Source organism: Pseudophryne corroboree, chromosome 1 (assembly GCF_028390025.1).
Source record: "Pseudophryne corroboree isolate aPseCor3 chromosome 1, aPseCor3.hap2, whole genome shotgun sequence".
NCBI lineage: Eukaryota > Metazoa > Chordata > Amphibia > Anura > Myobatrachidae > Pseudophryne > Pseudophryne corroboree.
In genome coordinates, this window is record NC_086444.1 from 933,329,712 (window position 1) to 933,338,874 (window position 9,163).

The 9,163-nt window shown below is 41.5% G+C and overlaps 2 pseudogenes; one reads left to right on the forward strand and one right to left on the reverse strand.

Annotated features, from left to right (window-relative positions):
* Window positions 1-6,269: 6,269 nt before the first annotated feature.
* LOC134934628 (5S ribosomal RNA) lies at window positions 6,270-6,388 on the reverse strand (annotated as a pseudogene).
* Window positions 6,389-8,555: 2,167 nt separating this feature from the next.
* On the forward strand, window positions 8,556-8,674 carry LOC134934632 (5S ribosomal RNA; annotated as a pseudogene).
* Window positions 8,675-9,163: the final 489 nt, after the last annotated feature.

Genomic DNA, 9,163 nt, shown 5'->3' on the forward strand with positions numbered 1-9,163 from the left:
AGATCATAAGAACTATCTCACACTACCAGTGCCCTGTGGCTCCTGCCATCCTGTAGTACCCAGGAACTGTATTTATTCTTTGCTGACTTTTACGTTTTCTTTTACTGCTGCTGTGTTGCGGAGTTGTCATAATAAACATCATTGACTTTTATCCAAGTTGTCGTGGTCACGCCTTCGGGCAGTTATTATTCATGTTACTTACATGTCCAGGGGTCTGATACAACCTCCCAGGTTCCGGTACATCTCAGCCCCTACAACTGAGGCTGCCTCCCGTCAGCTCAGGCCCTCAGTTGTGACAATATATATATATATATATATATATATATATACACACACACACACACTAGTTTTGCGGACCCAGCACATACTGGGTCACCTCAGTCCCCACCCCCGTGCTTGGCTCCACCCAGTTCTGGAAACCCCCCCATGCAAATCCTGCGTTTGCCACTGACTGGAGTAAAAAGTCTGCCTCACCTGCCTACCTTTTCTGTACATCTCTGATCAAAACTTCACAAATTGCCAGGAGTTTATACTACTGCGTTTGTGTATAATGCCCACATGAACCGTTTGACTCATATATTGCAAATCTAGCTCTGGTACTAGCCAGTGACTCCTAAACCATTTACTTCACTGCACGTCCCTGAGCTCTATTATTTTTCTATCGATGCCAGTATGTGTGGGGTTTTTTTGCTATCAGTGCCAATGTGTGTGTTCTTTGTCCTATTGTTACTAATGTGTGTGTTTTTTATTCCTATCAGTGACAATATGAGGGTTTTAATAAAGCTGGTGCTTCTGTCACCTCTAAATCACCAAATTACTTAATTAATTAATTAAGTAATGTCAGTCTTCAGACACATTTAACACAACTAGCTTGATATGTTTCCAAAATCACTATGAGCCTACTGTAATTCAGACCTGGTCGCATGCAAGCTATTTTTTGCACTGCTGCCACCAGGTAATTGCCGCCTACAGGTGAGGGGGTACGTGCTTTGCAGGGGTGCGATCAGCTGTGCAAAAGTTTGTGCAGTTTCTGCACAGCCCAGGACTTACTCAGCCGCTGCGAAAATCCGGACAGGTGGTGACATCAGGAATCCTCCTCAGGAACGGCTGGCATGCCTACATTTTTCCAGACACTCCCAGAAAAAGGTGAGTTGCCGCCCACGAATGCCTTCTGCCTGTCAATCTTCTTGCGATTGCCGGTGCGATCACTTTCTTCGTTAGATTTGTTGCAGCCCGGCGATGGTCGTCGCTTGCGGCCGACCTGCCTGCGCATTGCAGGCCACACGCATGCGCTGTCCAGACCCGATCGCACTGCTGCGAAAAAATGCAGCGTGCGATCGGGTCTGAACTCTGAATGACCCCCTATGACTCTTTATTCCGTGTGAAAGGGTTTATATAGTTCACTCATTTGTTATCTGATTTCAAACTGCACATATGTCAACAATAAGTTTGAAACAATACATATGCATCACATAATTAAATAATAGCGGGCAGTATTGCCTACATTGAAAAGCACAATCACTGCATTATTTATAGTTTACAAAGATATTCTTTGGCCTCGAACAAGATACATTTGATAATGGACAGCTGCAAAATATAATTTGTCTGCATTATTTCAACTATTCTTATCTTAGTATCTTGTGGATCTAACTTTGTTAAAGTGAATCATGCTAATTTAAAGGGAATTATGCTGCATGGGTAAATTCCTGACTGAAATCTAACTTTCTTTGAAACAAAACCTTTATCATATGCTTCTGTCTTATTGTATTTTTATCAATTGAACACACAAAATGGAATCATGTTAGTTAATTCATCAAATAGATCAAATAGACCTCTTTAACCATTGGTTAACCTAAAAATATGTCAAATCTCCATCTGAAAGCATGATTTAAACTGGGAATTTGACGTATTTTTCATATCAAGCAACGTTATGGCTCTGTGGTTGAGTGTACTTTCAGTGAGGCATGTGACAGGTTAATTTTAGGTTAACCAATGGTAAAAGAAGTCTATTTGATCAAGTGTGTAATCGCAGATGATATACTGTACAGTATATGTGTGAAATCTGTTGAATATCGTATTAACAACATACCGATGGATGTAGGGCCACTGTTTAGTTTTACATATCTATTTGACATACTGGCAAACAATTTTTGTGTGTATACCATATGCAGTTTAGGAATCTGTTGTTATATTAATGTCAGCTATGTGATTATGTAAATAACTGGTTCGATTCAGTAAGTTTAATTTAAACACCTTTTCTCATTATATTTTAAGTGTCACATATACCTTGTTAACATTTGCTTTAATTACTGGTTTCATTGAAAGTCTTTTGAATTATTTCACACATGATAGGTGTTGATTGACTTTTATTTTTATACAGAATTTTTAAATGGTTCAGGTATCACCATGGCAACAGCTTCTTTTCTGATGATCCTTGTCATTTAAGCTAGGATTCTTGATGGGATATTAAGTAATCACTGTGGTTATGTGTTAATCCTTGAAGAAGGATCCTCTGAGATCTGAAATGTTGACCTAAACTATTCTTTTATCATAATGTGAAGTCCCGAGAATGCTGCATTTTGGTAAAAAAGTACCCTGAAAGTGCCCATGTATGCGTTCTACCGTATTGGAAGTGCCGCATCTCGCCCGCCGGAGGTACATTAGCCGGGTACTACATATCATTCATGCGTTATATATTGCATAACAATGTATTGTAGAGGCAGTGCTGCTTGGGGAGCTTAATATTAAGTTGATTGCTATGATGGCTTTATTTTATTAGCCGTTATGTATTAGATGCAAGTGTATGACATCACTTCTGGTGGTGGTTGACATGGGTGGTCCATATAGGCCTATGAATACCTATATAGCCTATGAATACCTAGGGTGCCTGCTAGGTATTCATAGGATATATGGGGCACACAGAAGGATTTGCACTTTTCTGGTTTGACAAAGGCCCAAAATGTCTACTCCCATTATGCTGCTATGAGTGAATAAAGCACTTTTTCTTCAGTAATCGAAAAGCCTAGTGAGTGGTCTCTAAATGATCCACTTCTCTTATATTAAGGCATTCTGTATGGATGTCCTTGAGACTACGCACCTCAGCATCGTTTTATCTCTCTTTAGGGGGCGTAACCAAAAGTTTTTGTGGGTCCCATAGCAACATTTTAAAGGGGCCCTGTCCCAATGCTTCTAGAGAGACACCTCTCCGCACCACTTGTTAAAGTTATGCCCCATAATAGTGCCCTTGTTTATTTTATTAACCATAGTAGTGCCCTAGTTCACATTATGTCACTTTGTAGTAGGGCTACCAGTAAACATTGTGCCCCTAATTTGCATTATGGCATACAATATCCCCAGTTCATATTATGGCCCAAAAGTATTAAGCCTTCAAAAATTATGAAATGGAGATGGATAAAGAGTAATAAATGACCATCCAATCAGCTTCTAACTGTCATTTTTCAAACACAGTCTGTGACCTGGCAGTTAGAAAGCTGATTGGTTGGTCATTTATCACTTATTAGTCTCCACTTTATCAGTTTTTAAAGCTTAATACCTTTGGGCAATTGCCACATTATACATTGCTGCCCCAGGTCATATTATGCTACAATATAGTGGTTGCACTACATAATATGGGATTCAGTATGTTTTTCCGACAGTGGGATCCCGGTGGTCGAAATACCGATGCCGGAATCCTGACAGTCAAAATCCTGACATCGAGCATACTATGTCGCCTCGCGGGCTCACTGCGCTTGCCACGCTTCGGGCTCGGTTGCAAGCTTTCTTTGCATACTATTATATTCCCCCTCGGGTGGTGGCATGGATTACCACCATAGTAGTAACCGGGAGGCAGTCAAGATTTAGACCGCCGGCATCTTGACTGCAGTCGGGATTCTGGCGTCGGTATTTCGACCGCTGGGATCCCGACTGTCGGGAACATAACTGCATCCCATAATATTCCACATTACAGTGCCCCTGTTTATATTATGTAACATTATAATTCCCTCCAGCTAATTTTAGGGATGAGCAGGTTCGGATTTTTGAAATCCGAACCCCACCGAACACCCCTGATCCAAGTCAGGAACCGAGTCTGGCTCGGGTTTTCACTAGTGATGTGCACCGGAAATTTTTCGGGTTTTGTGTTTTGGTTTTGGGTTCGGTTCCGCGGCCGTGTTTTGGGTTCGAACGCGTTTTGGCAAAACCTCACCGAAATTTTTTTGTCGGATTCGGGTGTGTTTTGGATTCGGGTGTTTTTTTCAAAAAACCCTAAAAAAAAGCTTAAATCATAGAATTTGGGGGTCATTTTGATCCCATAGTATTATTAACCTCAATAACCATAATTTACACTCATTTTCAGTCTATTCTGAACACCTCATACCTCACAATATTATTTTTAGTCCTAAAATTTGCACCGAGGTCGCTGGATGGCTAAGCTAAGCGACATAAGTGGCCGACACAAACACCTGGCCCATCTAGGAGTGGCACTGCAGTGTCAGGCAGGATGGCACTTCCAAAAAATTGTCCCCAAACAGCACATGATGCAAAGAAAAAAAGAGGCACACCAAGGTCGCTGTGTGACTAAGCTAAGCGACCCTAGTGGCCGACACAAACACCTGGCCCATCTAGGAGTGGCACTGCAGTGTCACGCAGGATGGCCCTTCAAAAAAATACTCCCCAAACAGCACATGATGCAAAGAAAAAAAGAGGCGCAATGAGGTAGCTGTGTGACTAAGCTAAGCGACCCTAGTGGCCGACACAAACACCTGGCCCATCTAGGAGTGTCACTGCAGTGTCACGCAGGATGGCCCTTCAAAAAAATACTCCCCAAACAGCACATGACGCAAAGAAAAAAAGAGGCGCAATGAGGTAGCTGTGTGACTAAGCTAAGCGACCCTAGTGGCCGACACAAACACCTGGCCCATCTAGGAGTGGCACTGCAGTGTCACGCAGGTTGGCCCTTCAAAAAAATACTCCCCAAACAGCACATGACGCAAAGAAAAAAAGAGGCGCAATGAGGTAGCTGTGTGACTAAGCTAAGCGACCCTAGTGGCCGACACAAACACCTGGCCCATCTAGGAGTGGCACTGCAGTGTCACGCAGGATGGCCCTTCAAAAAAATACTCCCCAAACAGCACATGACGCAAAGAAAAAAAGAGGCGCAATGAGGTAGCTGTGTGACTAAGCTAAGCGACCCTAGTGGCCGACACAAACACCTGGCCCATCTAGGAGTGGCACTGCAGTGTCACGCAGGATGGCACTTCAAAAAAATACTCCCCAAACAGCACATGACGCAAAGAAAAATGAAAGAAAAAAGAGGTCCAAGATGGAATTGTCCTTGGGCCCTCCCACCCACCCATATGTTGTATAAACAGGACATGCACACTTTAACAAACCCATCATTTCAGCGACAGGGTCTGCCACACGACTGTGACTGAAATGACTGGTTGGTTTGGGCCCCCACCAAAAAAGAAGCAATCAATCTCTCCTTGCACAAACTGGCTCTACAGAGGCAAGATGTCCACCTCATCATCATCGTCCGATTCATCACCCCTTTCACTGTGTACATCCCCCTCCTTAGACTAGACAAAGGGCGATCGGGCACTGGTAAAATAATACTGTTTTAATAATGTGGAACCAACATTTGGACAATAAGGCACTCCAAAATAGGAAAAAAGAAGAGAAGACTATGTCTTTTACTTCAATGAATAGAGTTGTCCCGCTTGGTGGTGCGCCCAGAGCCAGAGAGTACATGTACTAGAAGAAAGGGAGAGAAAGAAGGCTCTTGTGTGGGCGCACTCTTGAAAGAAAAGGAAAATTCCTATAACGTATAGAAAGAAATGCTTAAAACATAACTTTTAATGTATATGATAAAAATACCCCTATACATGATCCATATCAAAGAAAGATTGTGTTAGTTTAGAATTAATTATTATTAATTATTGATTAATAAAATGTTCTGGTCTGTGTAATCACACTTGGTAATTGGAATGGTTGTAGACATTGATTGGTCTTACCTCCAATTCCCTGACCAGCACAGAAGATCTGTGTTAATGGAACCAGGGAGTGATCATAAGAGTTATTAGATGAGTAAGACCCACTTGGGCTACTTGGTTCAAAATTGGTAAATCTCCTGCATGGAGGTGAGTTGGAGTTTCAGACGTAAGCCAAGAGAATTAGTATTAAGCCTCAAAAAGAAAGAGAAGGGGGGAAGGAAGAATTAGTGGTGATACTGCTGTTGGTATTGCAAATACATGTGGAGGGAAATGGTCCCAACTCTACAACACCGGGTATTCGCAGGAAGTCTCCTCTCCTGGTACTGACCCGGCCCAACGCTGTTTGGCTTCCAAGATCAGACGAGATCGGGCATTGGCAGCGTGGTATGATAGTAGAGAATTTTTCAATTGCACCAATGAGAGTGCACCTATATAAGAAGCAGAAGAAAGAGGGAAAAGGGGAGACAGAAATATTAGGAACGAAAAAAAGGAATGAAAATAGTATAGAGAAGAAAGGGAATGAATCAGTGTAGCATAATTGATGGATCTGCTTTCTGCGTTAGACACAGCTCAGCAATTCCCACTTGTGTGGTGTCGTGTTCTGTGAATCGCAGATGAGAGTCCATGAAACAATAGTGAAGTATGGAAGGGAGATATGAGAGATAGGCTAGGTTGGTATCAAAAATTAATTAATTAAGCATTAATTTAGAAAAGCGCATTATTATGTACCATGCATATTTGGAATAAAGTTTGAAAGTTCAACGAGTATGCTGAGGCTCACGATGAAATCAGATAATTATCAGACAGAATACTGGCCTCTGCTTGAAAAAAGTATTTTTTGTAGTATAAATACTTTAACAGGTATTGCTTTTGAAAGAATAAGGGAAGAGAAAAGAAAAATGGGGGATGAAAAAGACAATTGGGGCTATATATTTTAGACAGTGATGCTGTGGCAATGAGCTATATGTGTGCTGCATATGTCCAAATGACATGGAATAACATACAACAAGTAAATATAAAGCGCATCAAGAGTTTGTGGTCTGCGCAGAATATACACAGCACGGCAGTGGAACTCTGATAGGAATGCACAGGTCTAGACATATGCTGTATAGTCAAGCATTTTGATAAATACACTTAATGTGTTGTTGTCTGTGCGTACTATATACAGAAAAGGGCACCAATAGGTCCAATCGGATATGATGGGGGCTTAGTGCCCATCAAGTGGTTGCTGTCTGTGCTAGGTATGCATGGGACAGCAGCAGGCTTATAGTCAATGGTACTATCAGCCAGAAGATATCTACAAATGCCACATAACTGTTAACATGCTGTCTAATACAACATAATTATTAAGTACAAAAAGGTATGTTGCTGTCTGTGCAGGATATGCACAGAACAGCTGAGGCTTCCGGAAGTGAACAAGCCCGTCAGGGCGAAACGCGTTTTCCGTTCCGAGAGGGGGACCACACATGGAGTAATCTCTCAGCTCCTGCCTGGGCACATGACACTGCCTTAACCTGCTTTCCTTCTCCTATTTTGGTGACAGTAAGCCTCAGACCGTAAGCCTCAGCTGTTCTGTGCATATCCTGCACAGACAGCAACATACCTTTTTGTACTTAATAATTATGTTGTATTAGACAGCATGTTAACAGTTATGTGGCATTTGTAGATATCTTCTGGCTGATAGTACCATTGACTATAAGCCTGCTGCTGTCCCATGCATACCTAGCACAGACAGCAACCACTTGATGGGCACTAAGCCCCCATCATATCCGATTGGACCTATTGGTGCCCTTTTCTGTATATAGTACGCACAGACAACAACACATTAAGTGTATTTATCAAAATGCTTGACTATACAGCATATGTCTAGACCTGTGCATTCCTATCAGAGTTCCACTGCCGTGCTGTGTATATTCTGCGCAGACCACAAACTCTTGATGCGCTTTATATTTACTTGTTGTATGTTATTCCATGTCATTTGGACATATGCAGCACACATATAGCTCATTGCCACAGCATCACTGTCTAAAATATATAGCCCCAATTGTCTTTTTCATCCCCCATTTTTCTTTTCTCTTCCCTTATTCTTTCAAAAGCAATACCTGTTAAAGTATTTATACTACAAAAAATACTTTTTTCAAGCAGAGGCCAGTATTCTGTCTGATAATTATCTGATTTCATCGTGAGCCTCAGCATACTCGTTGAACTTTCAAACTTTATTCCAAATATGCATGGTACATAATAATGCGCTTTTCTAAATTAATGCTTAATTAATTAATTTTTGATACCAACCTAGCCTATCTCTCATATCTCCCTTCCATACTTCACTATTGTTTCATGGACTCTCATCTGCGATTCACAGAACACGACACCACACAAGTGGGAATTGCTGAGCTGTGTCTAACGCAGAAAGCAGATCCATCAATTATGCTACACTGATTCATTCCCTTTCTTCTCTATACTATTTTCATTCCTTTTTTTCGTTCCTAATATTTCTGTCTCCCCTTTTCCCTCTTTCTTCTGCTTCTTATATAGGTGCACTCTCATTGGTGCAATTGAAAAATTCTCTACTATCATACCACGCTGCCAATGCCCGATCTCGTCTGATCTTGGAAGCCAAACAGCGTTGGGCCGGGTCAGTACCAGGAGAGGAGACTTCCTGCGAATACCCGGTGTTGTAGAGTTGGGACCATTTCCCTCCACATGTATTTGCAATACCAACAGCAGTATCACCACTAATTCTTCCTTCCCCCCTTCTCTTTCTTTTTGAGGCTTAATACTAATTCTCTTGGCTTACGTCTGAAACTCCAACTCACCTCCATGCAGGAGATTTACCAATTTTGAACCAAGTAGCCCAAGTGGGTCTTACTCATCTAATAACTCTTATGATCACTCCCTGGTTCCATTAACACAGATCTTCTGTGCTGGTCAGGGAATTGGAGGTAAGACCAATCAATGTCTACAACCATTCCAATTACCAAGTGTGATTACACAGACCAGAACATTTTATTAATCAATAATTAATAATAATTAATTCTAAACTAACACAATCTTTCTTTGATATGGATCATGTATAGGGGTATTTTTATCATATACATTAAAAGTTATGTTTTAAGCATTTCTTTCTATACGTTATAGGAATTTTCCTCTTCTTTCAAGAGTGCGCCCACACA